The following is a 14932-nucleotide window of genomic DNA, read 5'->3' as shown; positions in this document are numbered from 1 at the left end:
GGGTTTTCTTTTCTTAGTTTACAACATTAACAGTGCATATGTTTTCAAATGCCTCATCCGTGTACTAAATGCCCCTGAAGAGGAAAGCAGTCAGTCATCAGTTAAACATGGGAGCTCTTAGGGTGAGAAGGGGTGTGTCAGTGAACTTTGTTTGCTGATGACTGTTAGCCAATTTACAACTTCCCCTTTGATCTACACACTTGATATTTGTACAGTAAATAGTTCAGACTGTACATACAGCAATGTTGTTTGATGACGATGGGTATTTTGGCCATGAGAGCTGTTGCAAGAGTGATAGCTGTTGTGTTTTTAACAACTGTTTCTCCCCTTGACGAGCTGAAGAGTCATTTTTGTTATTTAAGCTAGGATCTTTCTGTGGCTGAGGTTTCAACGACAGGAAGCGATCACGACTCTACACTCTGAGGGAGCTCACAAACCCCAAAAAGGTTTTTACCTTTCATGTTGTCTGTTTGCAAAACGGATTCAATAAACATCTTTTTGTACACGTTACCTATCCTGTTCCCGTGCTGTGTGCCTCGATTGAATTTACAAGCGCAGCAGCCCATGAAATCTTTATGGTCCCGTCCTCACACTCCCTGTGCCTGTTTTTCCTGCCTCCACGTGCCTTTTCCTGTTGCCACCTGCCCCCTCCCCCCACGCCCCGGGTTAGACAGCAGCCTCCCCTCAGCCAATCTCCCTTGGGTTTTGTCTGCCATCCATGTCTGGATTGACAAGTCATTTCCTGGAGAAACGGCCTGTCGGCAGAGCTTGAAAAAACACTGCAGAAAGTCTGAGAAGGAAAGGCCTTTTCTCAAACCAGCAAGGTCTCTTCCCGGAGTGTTTGCGCTAGAGGGAGCACTTACCATATTTACTCATGGACTGTCTCTCCTAAGAGTCCCCTCCGGTTCCATGTGGCAGAAAGAGTTTATCATATTTTGCTCTTGGCATAAGTTTTCCTAAAAGAGCTGGAGCAGTGTAAGCGTGAGACCTTTGAAGGCATGGTAAGAACATTTAAAGAGGTGTGACCTGAACTGATCGAAGATTCTGGAGGATGTTAAGGGGGGTGTGTACATCTTTGCTGAGTCTTCAGAGACTAACTATGGAAAACAGCCGCTGAGCATCCCGCCTCGGTAGATTTCATGTCATCGGTGCACCACCGCATTCACTCAGCCATCCACTCGCCTACCCATCACGTGTTTGTGGAGCTGTCACTGTGTAAAGGCACTTTCCTGGATGCTGGGGATACAATAAAGGACAGATAACCAAGGTGCCTGCTCACTTGGCACTTACAATCTAATGGGGGAAGGCTGGCATTTCAAATGACGAACAGCACCGGATGCAACAAAATGGCCAAATGCAGGGACTAGAAGGTGATGAGAGGTGATCCTAGGTAAGGTGGCTGGAGAAAGTCTCTCTCACATTGATTTGAGCTGCGAAAGTGAGTGATAAAGAGCCAGCCTTACAATCTGCTGTCATTTTCTGTCCCTGCCATAACAAACTGCCACAAATTAGTAGCTTAAAACAACACACGTTTATTATCTCACGGTGCTGTAGGCTGGCAGTCTGACATGGGTCTCAGTGGGCTAAGGTCGCGGTGTTGGCAGGGCGGCACTCCTTTCTGGAGGCTTTCCAGGGACGACGCACTTCCTTGCCTTTGTCAGCTTCTCGAGGCCGCTGTGTCCCATGGCTCCTGGCCCTCTTCCTCTATCTTCAGAGCCAGCAATCTCGCACCGTATCACACCAACCTATATTCCGCTTCCTTCTTCCACTTTGAAGGATCCTCGGGATGTCATCGGGCCCCCCACCAGATAATCCAGGATCATCTTCATCTCAAGATTTCTGTGGGCACTGCCTCTGTTGCCCCCTCTGCTTTATGTCTCTCTCAGTAGGAGAAAGGCTGGCCACATGCTGTGCTGGGGACCCCAGGAAGATGAGACTGCATCGGGCAGGGGTGTGCTGGTCTCAGTGTCCAGGGCTGGCCTGGCCCAGAGGCCTTAGAGCTTGAGCTCCCTCCCACGTAACTCCCTGACTACGATTCTGGAGCCCTTGCTCAAATCTTTCTCTGATTCCCCATCTCATATCCCTGTCAGGCTCTCATCACCCCCTGTCGGGGCTTCTACAACTTGGTACCCTCTGAATGTGTCTGCAGACTCCATCGCTCCCTACGGACGTCCCCGGCTGATTTTTCTAAAATGCGGTTCCTGCTTAAAACTTCTCCCTGTCTTCCAATAAAATCCACATACCTGAAGTTGACCTCAAGGCCCTTCCCAAGCGGACCCCACCTGCCTTTCCAGCCTTCTTTGCTGTTCTCTGACTGTTCACTGTCCCGGGAAGCTGCCTTCCCCCTCCACACCCTCCCTCCCTGCTCCCGTTGCTCGCCCTGCCTTCTCCACGTAGAAGGAGCCACTTCTGCCTCTACACATTCGTAGGTGCTGTCCCAGGAAGGCAAGGTTGTGTAAGATTTCTGTTTGCAGGCCTGAGGCCTAGCAGTATAAAAGTTTGAAGTCACGTGCATTGAACAAATTCAAGGGATGGTAATAATTCTGATCTCCATGCCTTCCCTCCCAGGTTTTTACAGAAAGGACCTTCACTCCCATTCCTTTCTCCTTAGGCAGGGACTTTCCCCATGCTGCTTTCCAAGTATATTTATTCCAACTGAGGCTATGTGGCCAGGTGACACTTTGAATATAGGTGGGGGCCAGGTCTGAGCCCTTCCTGTAGCCCCTCCCCTTCCTGCGAAAGCCAGTGGCTGCCATGTCCCTGCAGAGAGCCAACCCGGTTGGTCCACAGGGCTGCTGCTTTGCTCCTGAGTCTGCCACCTCTTTCTGGGCCTGTGCCCTTTCTGACTTGCTGAGAAATTCCTTTGGGGCTTGCAACATGTGCCTGAGGGAGAGAGAGCGAGCCCCTGTTGTTTGTAGCAGGGCATCTCTTTAAAAAAAGAGACAGACAAGAAGTAAGAGGGAGTGTTCCAGGCCAGTGTGCACAGGCAAGAACCTCCTTGTTCCAACCATCCCTTCACTCAGCATCCAGCACAAGGCAGATTCAAATAGTGCTGCTCTGATATGCCAAACACTATGGGGATGATCCTCACAACAGCCTTGTAAGGCAGTTATTACCCCCATTTTGCAGATGGGGAAGCTGAGGCTTGGGTTCTTTAAGTGATGGGCCTGGGCCTCAACCCCAGGTTCTTTGACCCCAAGTCCTGTGGTCATCCCTGTGTTCCATGAGGCATCCTGGCTTGATTGGAAATGAGGGAGCAGAACAGATAAGTCAGGGACACAATGTCCTCCACCTGCTAGGAGATGAGATGGTTTCAGGGTTTCCAGAAAAGCCGAGGAACAAAGCTGCCTCTCTTGCTCTTCTCCAGCCACTTCTAGAAAAACCTCACGGAGGAGGGAGTATAGGTGGGTGGGTGGGGGGGACTCTGGTGTCCCAGACAGCAGATTTCTTATGTAGAAAAACCACATTTCAGTGGTTTTGTTTCCTTCAGAAATTAATAAGTTGAAATCTGGCTCTAAAAAGTAATATTTTAATAAGTTAAATAATCATTTAACAAATAATTAATAATCTTGTCTTTTGAATCAATATTCAATTCAAGATACCAATTGAAAAACCTTTTTTAGGCCTTTAAGTGCCGCTTACAAATTATATTATTCTATTTACAAGTCTAGCCGATTTTAGCAATAACTTTGGAAGAGCCTTTGAATAATGCCTGGCCCTATTTACAAGCTTAGCTCAGCATTTCAAACACTTTTAAATGCATTTATAAATTTAATATACTCATTTCGTTTTTAAGTACCTCAGTTTTTCTGGCAGCATGCAAAATCTTCCCAAATCCTAAATTCTTATCAAGACTAATAAATTAAATTTATAGATAAGGGAAACTTTAAATGTTCTTATACTCTAATAAACTTAGATGTCACCATAAAGAAATCACAAGTCATTGAATTAATTACTCAATGATACATTTTAAAGTGGAGTTCTAAAACTGTCACTGTGATGGGCCTTATTGTCTTAAATATCACGTGTCTAAAACACCAGATATGCACAGATTCTTTCTGACACAAAAAGATTAGTGCTGTAGTTTTGTGTCTTTTAAATCTTCCTACACTGAAGCCTCATCTTCCCCGTGTGTTGCTTGTTAAGCTATATTGTCTCTTAGCTCCAAGCTTTCCCTATATTTTGGGTTGCTGGGGCTGGGATTCTGCTCACACTTCCGCTTAGTTAGCTCTGCCAGTTGGGAGCACTAGAGGGAGCCTGGGAGTCTGGTGGCATGAGAAGACCATCTTTGTCAACAACGGCGGGCAGGGACATTTGGGTCCAGCAGCAGCAGCTAGCTCCCGTTTGCAATTTTCCACATCCCCAGAACCTGTCTTGACATCTCCCCTCAGAGAGAGAGAGCCGCACCAGCTAGCCTGGGCCTCTCCTCAGAAGTCTGACGCCCAGCTCTCAGGGCCCCTCCTCCAACCCTTTAAATTTCAATCACCCCCAACTCTTCCTTTTTGTTTCCTCACTTCCAAGGGTAGACATTGCTCTCTTTAGTTACCACTTCTGTGACTCCCATGTCCCGTTTGCCATTGTATTTGTCCAATACCTGATTAGTACGTCTTGATATTCAATTCTCTGTTGAAATGAGGGATGTAGCTTTTGTCCCCTGACCAGACCCTGACTGACGAACCAGGGTTGAAATTGCACACCTACTAAAGAAGACAAAAACCATCTCAGTTAACCCAAGTTACTCATTACCAGAAATTTCCTTTGGATGTGAGACCCAGAACTTCAGACATTCACAGTGATTTTTCTCATCCCCACCCACCTAAGGAAACCATAATATTTCAAGCAATTTTGGTGATTGCTTCTCACCAAATCTCCTCGGGAGATTACTGGTAAAGCAAACTCGATTCTTGTCAGTGTCCCCAAGAGACACCGGATGCTATTTATGATTGCTTCTCCAATGACTTCATCACGTAAAAGAAGTGATCTCGTAGGCAGTTGTCTTACACAATTGCCTAGTTCTTCAGTCTCCCTTTAGAAGTATACCTTTCTCACCGAGTCACTCATTTAATTGGTTCTTAAATGCCTTGGTATTTGAACTTTGAGAAGAATCCCAAGCAATGTAAATATCTTGAAACTAATAGGCTCCTGAATTCTTTCATATTCTCAGGACCACGTAAGTTTGAACAAATACCTAAATTTCAGTCTGATATCAGTTAAATATCATCCTTTGTCTAGGGTCCAACTTATGAGGTCATTCCATTCTCTGTAGACTGAACAGGATCCAGTCAATTGCCTGTCAACAGAAACATTTGCTTCCCACTCTAAGGCAGTTTTAAGAAGGGCTCAGTAAATGGAAATAGCATAAGGCTTCTGGTTCTGGTCATAGGGGAATGGCTTGTCTCAGATTAATCTTCCTGCCAAAATAATTATAAAACCTGGACAAAATAATATAAAGCAACTGTTTGAAGGAATTGGAGAGCACCCAGTGCAGGCAGGATCTGAGAGGCTATGATTCCTAAGAGAAGGGAAACGTATTAGGCAAACTTCACATTCATCCTGGTTTTCCTAAGGGCATTTTTCCAATTTACTGGTGGAGGGGAGAGGGGGGCAGGAAGAATGGGTGATAGCAGATAGCAGCAGTCTTACAGAGCTGAGTTCAGAGTTTAAGGCTGCTAGAGTAGCTGGAACTTGAAGGGAGAAAGATGGAGAGGACAGAATGAAAAAGTTACTCTTCAAGTTGTTGACTGACTCCTAAGGTGAGCATGCAGTGAGAACTCCAGGAAATCCAGCAGAAAATAGGACCTCGGAAGCTAAAGAGCTGAACAGATTGCAGCTGTTGCATAATGGTGAAGAGGCAGAGGTTCAAGTCCCATTGAGGTAGAGGGGCTTTGGCAAACACCTTGGACTTTTGGTTGAGACCCCAGAAGGGCCACAGTCTAGGAGTAAAGGTCATGCCCAGTAGCAAGAGCGTAGACTAAAACACAACTGTATCAGTAATTACATTAAATGTAAATGGACTAAATATTCCAGTGAAAAGACAAAGATGGTCAAATCAGGTTAAAAAATAACAATATGCTGTTTATCAAAGACACACTTTAAATACTGGGACACAGAAAATTGAAATAAAAGGAGGGGAAAAAGATACACCATGTAAACATTAGCCAAAGAAATTTTGTGTTGATCATTTAGAGTCATGCAAATTTCATGATGATAAAGGGTTGATACAAAAGAAAGACATAAATGATAATACACAAAGTATCATTTATTGACCATCAGTTATATGCCAAACACCACCCTAAGTATTTTACATTCATTATTTTGTGTGATCTTCTGAGCAGTTTTATGAAGTTTTAGCATCCCTCTTAGATAAGAAATTGAAGGTCTGAGAGACTGAACAATTCACCAAAGGCCACACAACTAGAAAATGATAGCCACAAGATTCACACCTAGTTCTGTCTGACCTCTTGCGAAAGCTTTTATTCACTGCTCTGCCTTCTAACTACCATACTGCTTGTGGTAAGCTTGCTGGAGCCAGTTGAAGAGAACTCCAGAGGGCACAATAGAGGACATTCTGTGGGGACTCCTGGAACTCTGGATTGGAAATCCTTCAAGAGCTAAGACTGTCTGACTCCCTCTCTTACACACACACACACACACACACACACACACACACACACACAAACACACTTTTGTGCAAATGCTCTCCTCTTCCACATACATGATCCCCAAAAGGTAGAGACCTTCCAGTTTATGGACTACTGCGGCCCGATTGCTCAGTCCAAGTTCTCAAGAATCTGCTGTGGTTCAAGAAATTCATGTATCCATCCCTCATTCAGTCGGCCGCTGCGGAGGAGCGCCGTCTCATACAGTTTCAAATTTACTTCTGTCAGATCCTTTTTTCTGGAGTTGAATGGATGGGTGTGGCAGTTCTCAGGGAAGAGAGTTTCTTCTGCTCCAGACTGAATCCACACATGTTGTAGGTGGGACCCACAGCAGAACACTCCAGATAATTCTTCCTAAGCCTCCTCTAACCCTAGTCCTCACCCCAAATTCAAAGATTCTGGTCTATACTGCAAATTCAAAGACAATTGGAAGGGAGGACAGGTAGCAGGTTCATGCAGAAGGAGCTGAGGGAGCAGGGTGGGGGAAGGGAAAGGAGGAATAGAGAGAGAAACTGAGGAAGAAGGGGAGACCTGGAGGAAACCATGAAATGAATTGTTTCCTAAAGGGGGCAGCCTGGGGCCGGAGCCCTCTCTGCCCTTGAGTTATGGCGAGGTTGGCGTTGGGGGGACACTTTCTCTCAGGCAGAATTGCTATCAACTGCCACCCCTCTCAGTCCCTGGGCCAGTGTTAACCGAAAAAGCCTACAAGGAAAAGAGGCTAAAGTTTTGGGCGTTATGTGCTGCGTTGATGGACAGCCAGAAGGATGTAAGGACTCTATGTGTCCTCCAAGCTTCGGGGCCCATCACGGATAATTCTGTAGCAAGTAATTGTAACGTGTAATACTTATTCAGGGCTTATTAGGTCTTTCTATATTATGTCATTTGGGCCTCATAACAAACCAGCAAGGTAAACACCACTAACATTTTACACATTAAGAAACTGAGGCACAGAGAGGGTAATTAAGTTGTCCAAGGCCACAGAGCTAATAAGTGGCAGCACCAAAATGTGAACCCAGATAATCCTGTTCCAAAGGACTTGCTTTAACCATGAGAGCAAACTCTTCCTTCATTCTTTGCAAAATGTAATCTAAATTACCAAGGAGAATTGGTCATTGAGAAAAAACAAGAGCTTTCTGGGCTGCTCCCTGGAGCCCATGGTTTCTTAAAGAAGTTGTTCCATTTGAAGGAAATGCCCTCTGTGAGGCTCCCCACTAGTGTGTGAGGGGCACCATAAGGCTCGCCCCCCCAAACCTGCCATCAGAGAGCCAGTGAGCACAAGGTAGAACGCGAACTCCACAGAGAAACCAGGGGCCACTATTTACAGTAATGTAATTTTTCCTTTTGACTGACGGCAGTCAGTCAGACCCTTTCCATGAAACTAGCTGGGTGAACTTTGAAAAGTTACTTAACTCCTCTTTTCTTCTTCTTCAGAATACAGTTAATTATGCCTACCTTACAGGATTAGAGGAAAACACACACACACACACACACACACACACACACACACAATTTGGAACTTTTTCTGGAATGGCCATCAGAGCTGTCATCATATTACCCTTGAGTCCTGAATGTCATCAAAATGTCTTCCTTTCAATATTTCCTTTCTCTTTGGGTAAAGAAAGAAGTCACTGGGGGCCAGATGAGGTGACTAGAGAGGGTGTTCCAAAATGGTTATTTGTTCACTGGCTAAAAGTTCCTTCACAGTGTCATGTGAGCTGGTGCATTGTCATGATGCAAGAGCCATGAATTGTTGGCGAAAAGTTCAGGTCGTCTAACTTTTTCACGCAGCCTTTTCAGCTCTTCCAAATAGTAAACTTGTTTAACTGTTTGTCCAGTTGATACAAATTCATAATGAACAATCCCTCTGATATCAGAAAAGGTTAGCAATATTGTTGCAACAAGTTCTCTAACTTAATTGTTACGTGTGTGTGTGTGTGTGTGTGTGTGTGTGTGTGTATAAAACTTACATACACACATGTATGCATACATATGGGTTAGTTTAGGCTGTCTTCTGGTAGTAAAATCATGAGTGTTCATAGCAACATATGTATAATAGCCAAAAGTTGGAAGCAACCTAAACAGCCATCGATTCACAAAATGAGGTGTGTCCACACAGTGAAGTTCTACTCGGCTATAAAAATGGAACGGACTATGGACCCATGCTACATCACGGACAGACTTCAAAAATGTTACGTTGAGTGAAAGAAGCTAGGAGACCACATATCACATAATTCGATTTTTATGAAATGTTCATAAAAGGCAAATTCATAGAGACAGAAGGTAGATTAGGGAGCTGGGGGCGGATGGGGATTAACTGTAAACGGGCTTCAGGGGTCTTACTGCAGGATGAAAATGTTCTAAAATTGATTTATGATGATGATTGCACCACTTGGTAAAGTTACTACGAGTCTTTGAACTGTACACACCTAAAATTGCATTTTTTTATTGTGGTAAGAAAATACATAACAAAATTTGCCATTGTAATCATTTTTAGGTGTGGCATTAAGTATATTCAAATTGTTGTGCAACCATCATCACCACCCATCTCCAGAATGCTTTCATCATCTCTAACTGAAACTCTGTACCCGCGAAACAACTCCCATTGCCCTTTACCCCCAGTCCCTGGCAATCACCATCTACTTTCTATGTCTATGAATTGGACTATCCCAAGTAAGCGGAATCATACAATATTTGTCCTTTTGTGACTGGCTAATTTCATTAGAATAAAGTCTTCAAGATTCATCTATGTTGTAGCGTGTGTCAAAATCTCCTCTTTTGAAAGGCTGACTACTATTCCATTGTAGGTCTATACCACGTTTTGTTTATCCATTCACCCACTGACGGATATTTGGGTTGTTTCCACTTTTTGGCTATTGTGAATAATACTGCTATGAATATTGGTGTATAAATACCTTGAAGTTGGTGGATTTTATAATACATAACAAATCTCAACAAAGTTATTTTAAAATAAAACAAATTATTTTTTCAAAATTTAAAGAGCTAATAAGTGATAGATGTTGTTATTACCAATAGCTTAAGGAATGATAAATTTGATCAATAAAGTGAGTTTTTAAAAATTAAGTTAATTTAATAAAAAAGACATGTTCATGGTTTGAAAAAGGAAAATTAAAAAAAGTACAAAGAAGTATCTGTAATTTCACTTAGGGAAAACCACTGAAAGATTACTGTACAAAAATTACTAAATTTTAATCTTACTTGAAATTCGTAGCGGGAACTGAACTGAAATGAAGTTTCTGAATTTAGGATGTTTACTTACAGCAGAGATATTCATTCCTAAACTATCTTTCTGAAGGCAAACGAAGTTATGAGAAATTATTAAGGTTGGTTTTTCTATTTAAATTCATGTTTCTTGATGGTCAAAGTTTAATTCCCCCAGGTGGACAATTGTTTCATAAAAATCAGAGAATATTTCTCATGTTTAAACAAATAAAGTGCCTGAATTTTTAGATTCAAAACAAAAGAACCAAGTTGAAAAATCTTAGCAAACTTTTAGATAAACTTCAAAGAGAATTTATTAGGGAATGACTAGTTTGGAAGCCAAATAACTACAAAGATGACAGATTGCTTATTTAAAAAGCAGTAGGAAATGATTTTAGCTAGTGTCTAAAATAAATCCAAGGAGGTTATACAAGAATTCTGAATATCAGTCAGTTTTCTCCTCCCTCTGAATTAATTGCTGCTTGGGTTTGAATACATCTGCTCCAGCCTGAATTTTCTCCCAGAGCTGAGGAACCCACACGTGCCATTTTCCGCTGTGTTCCTGTACTATAAAAAAAGAATTACTTAAAACTTGCTAGTAAGGCAAAAAATCGGGCTGCATGTCCTCTCAAAGTCAGACTGGGGAATTATTTAACAAGTTCACCCAAGGATTATTTAATTTTCTAGGAGAGTGTATCTGTGTTTGACTTTGCTATTTATCATTTGATTCTGGCCCAGATACTGTGAAGTTACTTGTTAATTTATACTTTTCTATCCGGGAGGAGAGATAACCCCAGAGGTTATGGTTCTGTTAGCCCATAGGACATTAACCAGTTTCTTCTGTAACCTAGCAATCTTATTCTAACGTTCTTTTTGTTTTGAAAATGCTTTCTTTGATGAATTACATAAACCCTTTGTCTTCAAATGCTGTTGGAGGCAGCTTTAGCATTTAATGGTTCCATCGTAAATTAATGAGGGGAACAAAAACCTGGGACACGTGTCCATTCTATATTTGAAGGAGAGCTGTGATTTTACCATTTTAATAATTATACTTTATGTGGTCGATAGACCTCAGCTAGTACTCTCTCCTCCCATCTCTTGTGGTTGTATGTTACCTGCCTTTGAGTTGGGTCTGACTCCCGGAGACCCTATGAATGAGTGATGTCCAGTGTCCCATCCTCAACAGCTCTGCTCGGCTCCTGGAGACTCATGGCTTCTTCTATGGACTCAGTCCATCTCATGTTTGGTCTTCCTCCTGTCATGCTGCCATCTGTTTTCCCTAGCATTTTTCCCCCCCAAAGAACCCTGTGTTCTCATAATGTGCCTGAAGTAGGACAGCTTCAGCCCTGTGATTACTTTTTATTTTGCAAGAGTCCCCTGGGGAACCAATTGAGAATGCAGACTCCCCAGCCTACCCCTCAGAAAGTCTAGCTCTGGGAGTTTGGTGTGGGGTGTAATGACAAGCACCCCAGGAGATGCCGAGGCTTTGGTCCTCAGACCAGACACCTTGAGAAAACCCTGCAGGGAACTGTGTGGTGGTGATGGACCCGATAGCGACGTGGTTCTCACTGTTCAGCATGGCTGGAGACGAATGGGGTTGTGGGGACAGAGCCCCAGAAAGCAGTCTCCAGGCTCTCGGCCTCATGTGGAAAGGTGCTGGCTCAGGTAGTAAATGGCCATCAGCTGTGGCTGGTTGGCCGTCAGCTGTAACCATTGAGCCATTGGCCACTAATATAACTGCCGCGGCTACGGAGGAGAGAGGAGGAGAGAGGAGGAGAGAGGAGGAGAGAGGAGGAGAGAGGAGGAGAGAGGAGGAGAGAGGAGGAGAGAGGAGGAGAGAGGAGGAGAGTCGGTCGGTTGGCAGCAAAGCGGACAGCAGGTCGCACGTCGTGTAAACCCAGCGAGACCATAGTGGTATGACTTCCCTACCTATGGCTCCGTGGGTGTTCCTTTTTGGCCTCACCATATCCTGCGTTCTTGTGTGGGGAGCGGGACCAGAGACCCCGCAGGATCCCCCGCACGACAAGGGTCAACACTGAAGCCTTGGGCGGGGCCCTTTCCCCCTAAACTTCAAATGGGAGATGGCAGTTATCTTAGCTGTTCATCCACCTCATTGGCTGCGTGTCAGGACAGGGGCAGGGGAGAGGGGACAAGCAGGAATCTGCATATACAAGGTGGCACCTCGAGGAATGGCTGACAGTCAACTCTTTTCGACCTTACAAAAATGGCAGCTTTGTATAGGCTGACCTAATAATTCCTCAGGTCTTTTTACTTATCTACTTATCTATTTATTTATTTATTTGAAGGAGGGCACAGCTCACAGTGGCCCATGCAGGAACTAACCGGCAACCTTGGTGTTATCAGCACCACGCTCTAACCCTCTGTGCTAACCAGCCGCCCTCCTCAGGTGTTTTTAATTCAAAGCTAATTTGGCAACCAACTTGCGAATATGACAATTGGGAGGTGGAATTTCTAATATTTGGGGCAAGCATTTTGTAACTTTCAACAGACTTAAAGCAAAAAAAAAGAAAAAAGAAAAAAGAGGCCTCTCTTCCCAGAAAAATTCACAAAGTACAATTTTTTGCATACAATTTCAGGGGAATTTATGGGCTCCTTAAAAGTCCAAGGACTCCAGGTTAATCCTCTTTTACAAATTTCTTCCTGAAGAAGGCGGCATTCTTCAGGGATGGAGCTTTGCCGCCCCCTACTGCCACCTGGCTCTTGAACTGGGTTGGCTCTTTTGAGTTTTGGAGCCAACTGACAGTGGTCCCGATGTAGGCGGCGGAAGGGACCTACAGACGTATTTACTTATAATTCACACATCGTATTGAACTACTGTTAGTTCAGGGTGTGGGGAAATTTCGTGCTTTGATGGAACACAATGCATTGTCTGGTCTACAGCACCACCTTTCAGGGTTATCAGATTCTGATTCTAAGGAAGCTAAGCTATCTTACAGCTCTGTCCTGTAGAAAAACTGGACACCATTCTTGTTTCTTGACTTCTCTCCCCTACCGAGAAGGAAGCTAAGTTTTGTCTCCTTTTGGACATTCATTTAAATATTCCTGGTCTGTGTGTCTGTTCTTTGGATTCTCCTTTGAATGAATTACACTATCTATCTGGTTTCCTCAGTAAGAGTTAATAAAATCTTTAGTGTGTGCTCATGTGGTACCTGTATAAGAGCCATAATTGGACTCTTTTTTGAAAATTATCCTTGAACAAAGGCCAGGATCATATTAGATATCTCTGATTCCAATCTGAGATAAGGAAGGGTTGGCCCTTTCCTTGAAAGCTCATAGTCTAATTAAGGAGACACTCAAGGTTGCCAGTAATTCTGAGATTTTAAGAAATCCGCCCCTTTTTTCCCCATCCACTCCCCACCCCCCTTATTCAAATAGGTAGCAAGTATCTCATTGCCTCAGAGGAGGTATATTGGCAAAAACAAAAACAAAACGAAAAGCCAAAGGAGTTTGTAAATCTTTCAGGATTTTGGCTTCCTAAAGTTTCAGTGCAAGAAGAATTTAGAGGAGCAGTGGAAAGGGAGGAGCTCCGTATTTTGGAAAAAGAGAGAAGGGCTTTTATTCCATAAAACACTGAGATTACCTCAGACTGAAGGAAGGAGAGAGAGGCAGGAGCAGCAGGACCAGAAAATATCAGAATGCATCAGATGTAGTAAAAGCAACTGTTTCATGAACCTTTCGAGTCAGTATACATATTTCTTTCTTCCTATCTATCAATCTCTATCATCTATCAAATATCTAACTTACTGTAGTTAGTGAGCAAACACAAGATTGCAAACACTGAACCTAAAGACATAAAAAAAGTCAAACTCAGCTCCATGTATGTTCAGAAAACCTGTTTTCTTTCCTTTTCTACTTTAACGATGGCTCCAAAGGAGTATCAGATTAGGTTTGAAACACACTTTACTTTCAAGCCCCTCACTATCCTAAAGGATAAGTAACTGTCTTTAAGCTTTTGGTGGGGCTTTGTCTACTTTTATCTAGACACCTCAAGATAAATGACCAGCTCAGGGAAAGGAACCTGAGATTAAGACAAAGAGGCCTGACCTCAGGTAGGGGCTGGTGCTCTCCCCCCAGCCCACGTCCCCCCCCACACCCCGAATCAGGACAGAGCGGTCAATGGCAAGGCAGGGTGAGGATGGGAAGGATAGTTTTTAAGGCTTCTGGGATCTACTTTGCAGTGTGGTTTTATCATGTAGCTTTCAAGGAGCATCCATTCTGTGACGATCAGACACTTTGACTCACTTTTATATTAAAATGTACAAATCCCTACCCAGACCAAGTGGAAAATTTTGTGATTATGTATCATTTCCTGACAAGGCTACACTTGTTACTTATAAAGTAATCCTGCCCCTGATGGTCCCTGTACAAAAGTTAATTTAAAAAATGTTGACAACAGCGTAACAGACATTCACAGGAGTGAATGTGAAGTGTCAAGAAGCTAACCCAAAACAGAGGTGGAATTTAAAAAAAGTCTTTTTAAAACTTATTCTGGGATTAATAACAGTATTTCACTTTTGGAACTTTAAAAATTAAGGTGGACTTTTGTAAAGCATTTACATGTTTTAACAGCTTTTACACCCCACTTTGGGAAATCTGAGTCTATTTTAGACGAGACAGGGGTTGGCCCATGCCAAGCTTACTAGAGATGATTTTACCTGCACTTAAAAATTCATCCAGGGCGTTTGCTAACTAAGGCGAGACCGGGCAGCCACAGCCTTGGAACTGGGAGAACCTAGGCTTCTCATCTATCTGTTGGGAATAAGATCATGTTGCTATCTGGTTTCACACTTTCTATTTACCAGTTTAGGATCCTCTCTCTTTGGGCCTAATTTTGTTTTGCAAAATGCAGTCTTAGAGACTCCAGGGCAGAAACCGCAGCCTAGACCAAGGATGAGAATGAACCCCCATTTGCTATTTCTGGAAGAAGCAGGATATTAATTTTATTGCAAGTGAAAACTAGCACCTGCGATCGTTCTTCCCTCCCAATATACTGAGTTACAGTCTCAGAAACAGAACAAAGATAAAGCAAAAAG

This window comes from Rhinolophus ferrumequinum, chromosome 11, assembly GCF_004115265.2.
Source record: "Rhinolophus ferrumequinum isolate MPI-CBG mRhiFer1 chromosome 11, mRhiFer1_v1.p, whole genome shotgun sequence".
NCBI classification, from domain to species: domain Eukaryota; kingdom Metazoa; phylum Chordata; class Mammalia; order Chiroptera; family Rhinolophidae; genus Rhinolophus; species Rhinolophus ferrumequinum.
Note: the sequence above shows the minus strand (reverse complement) of the source record.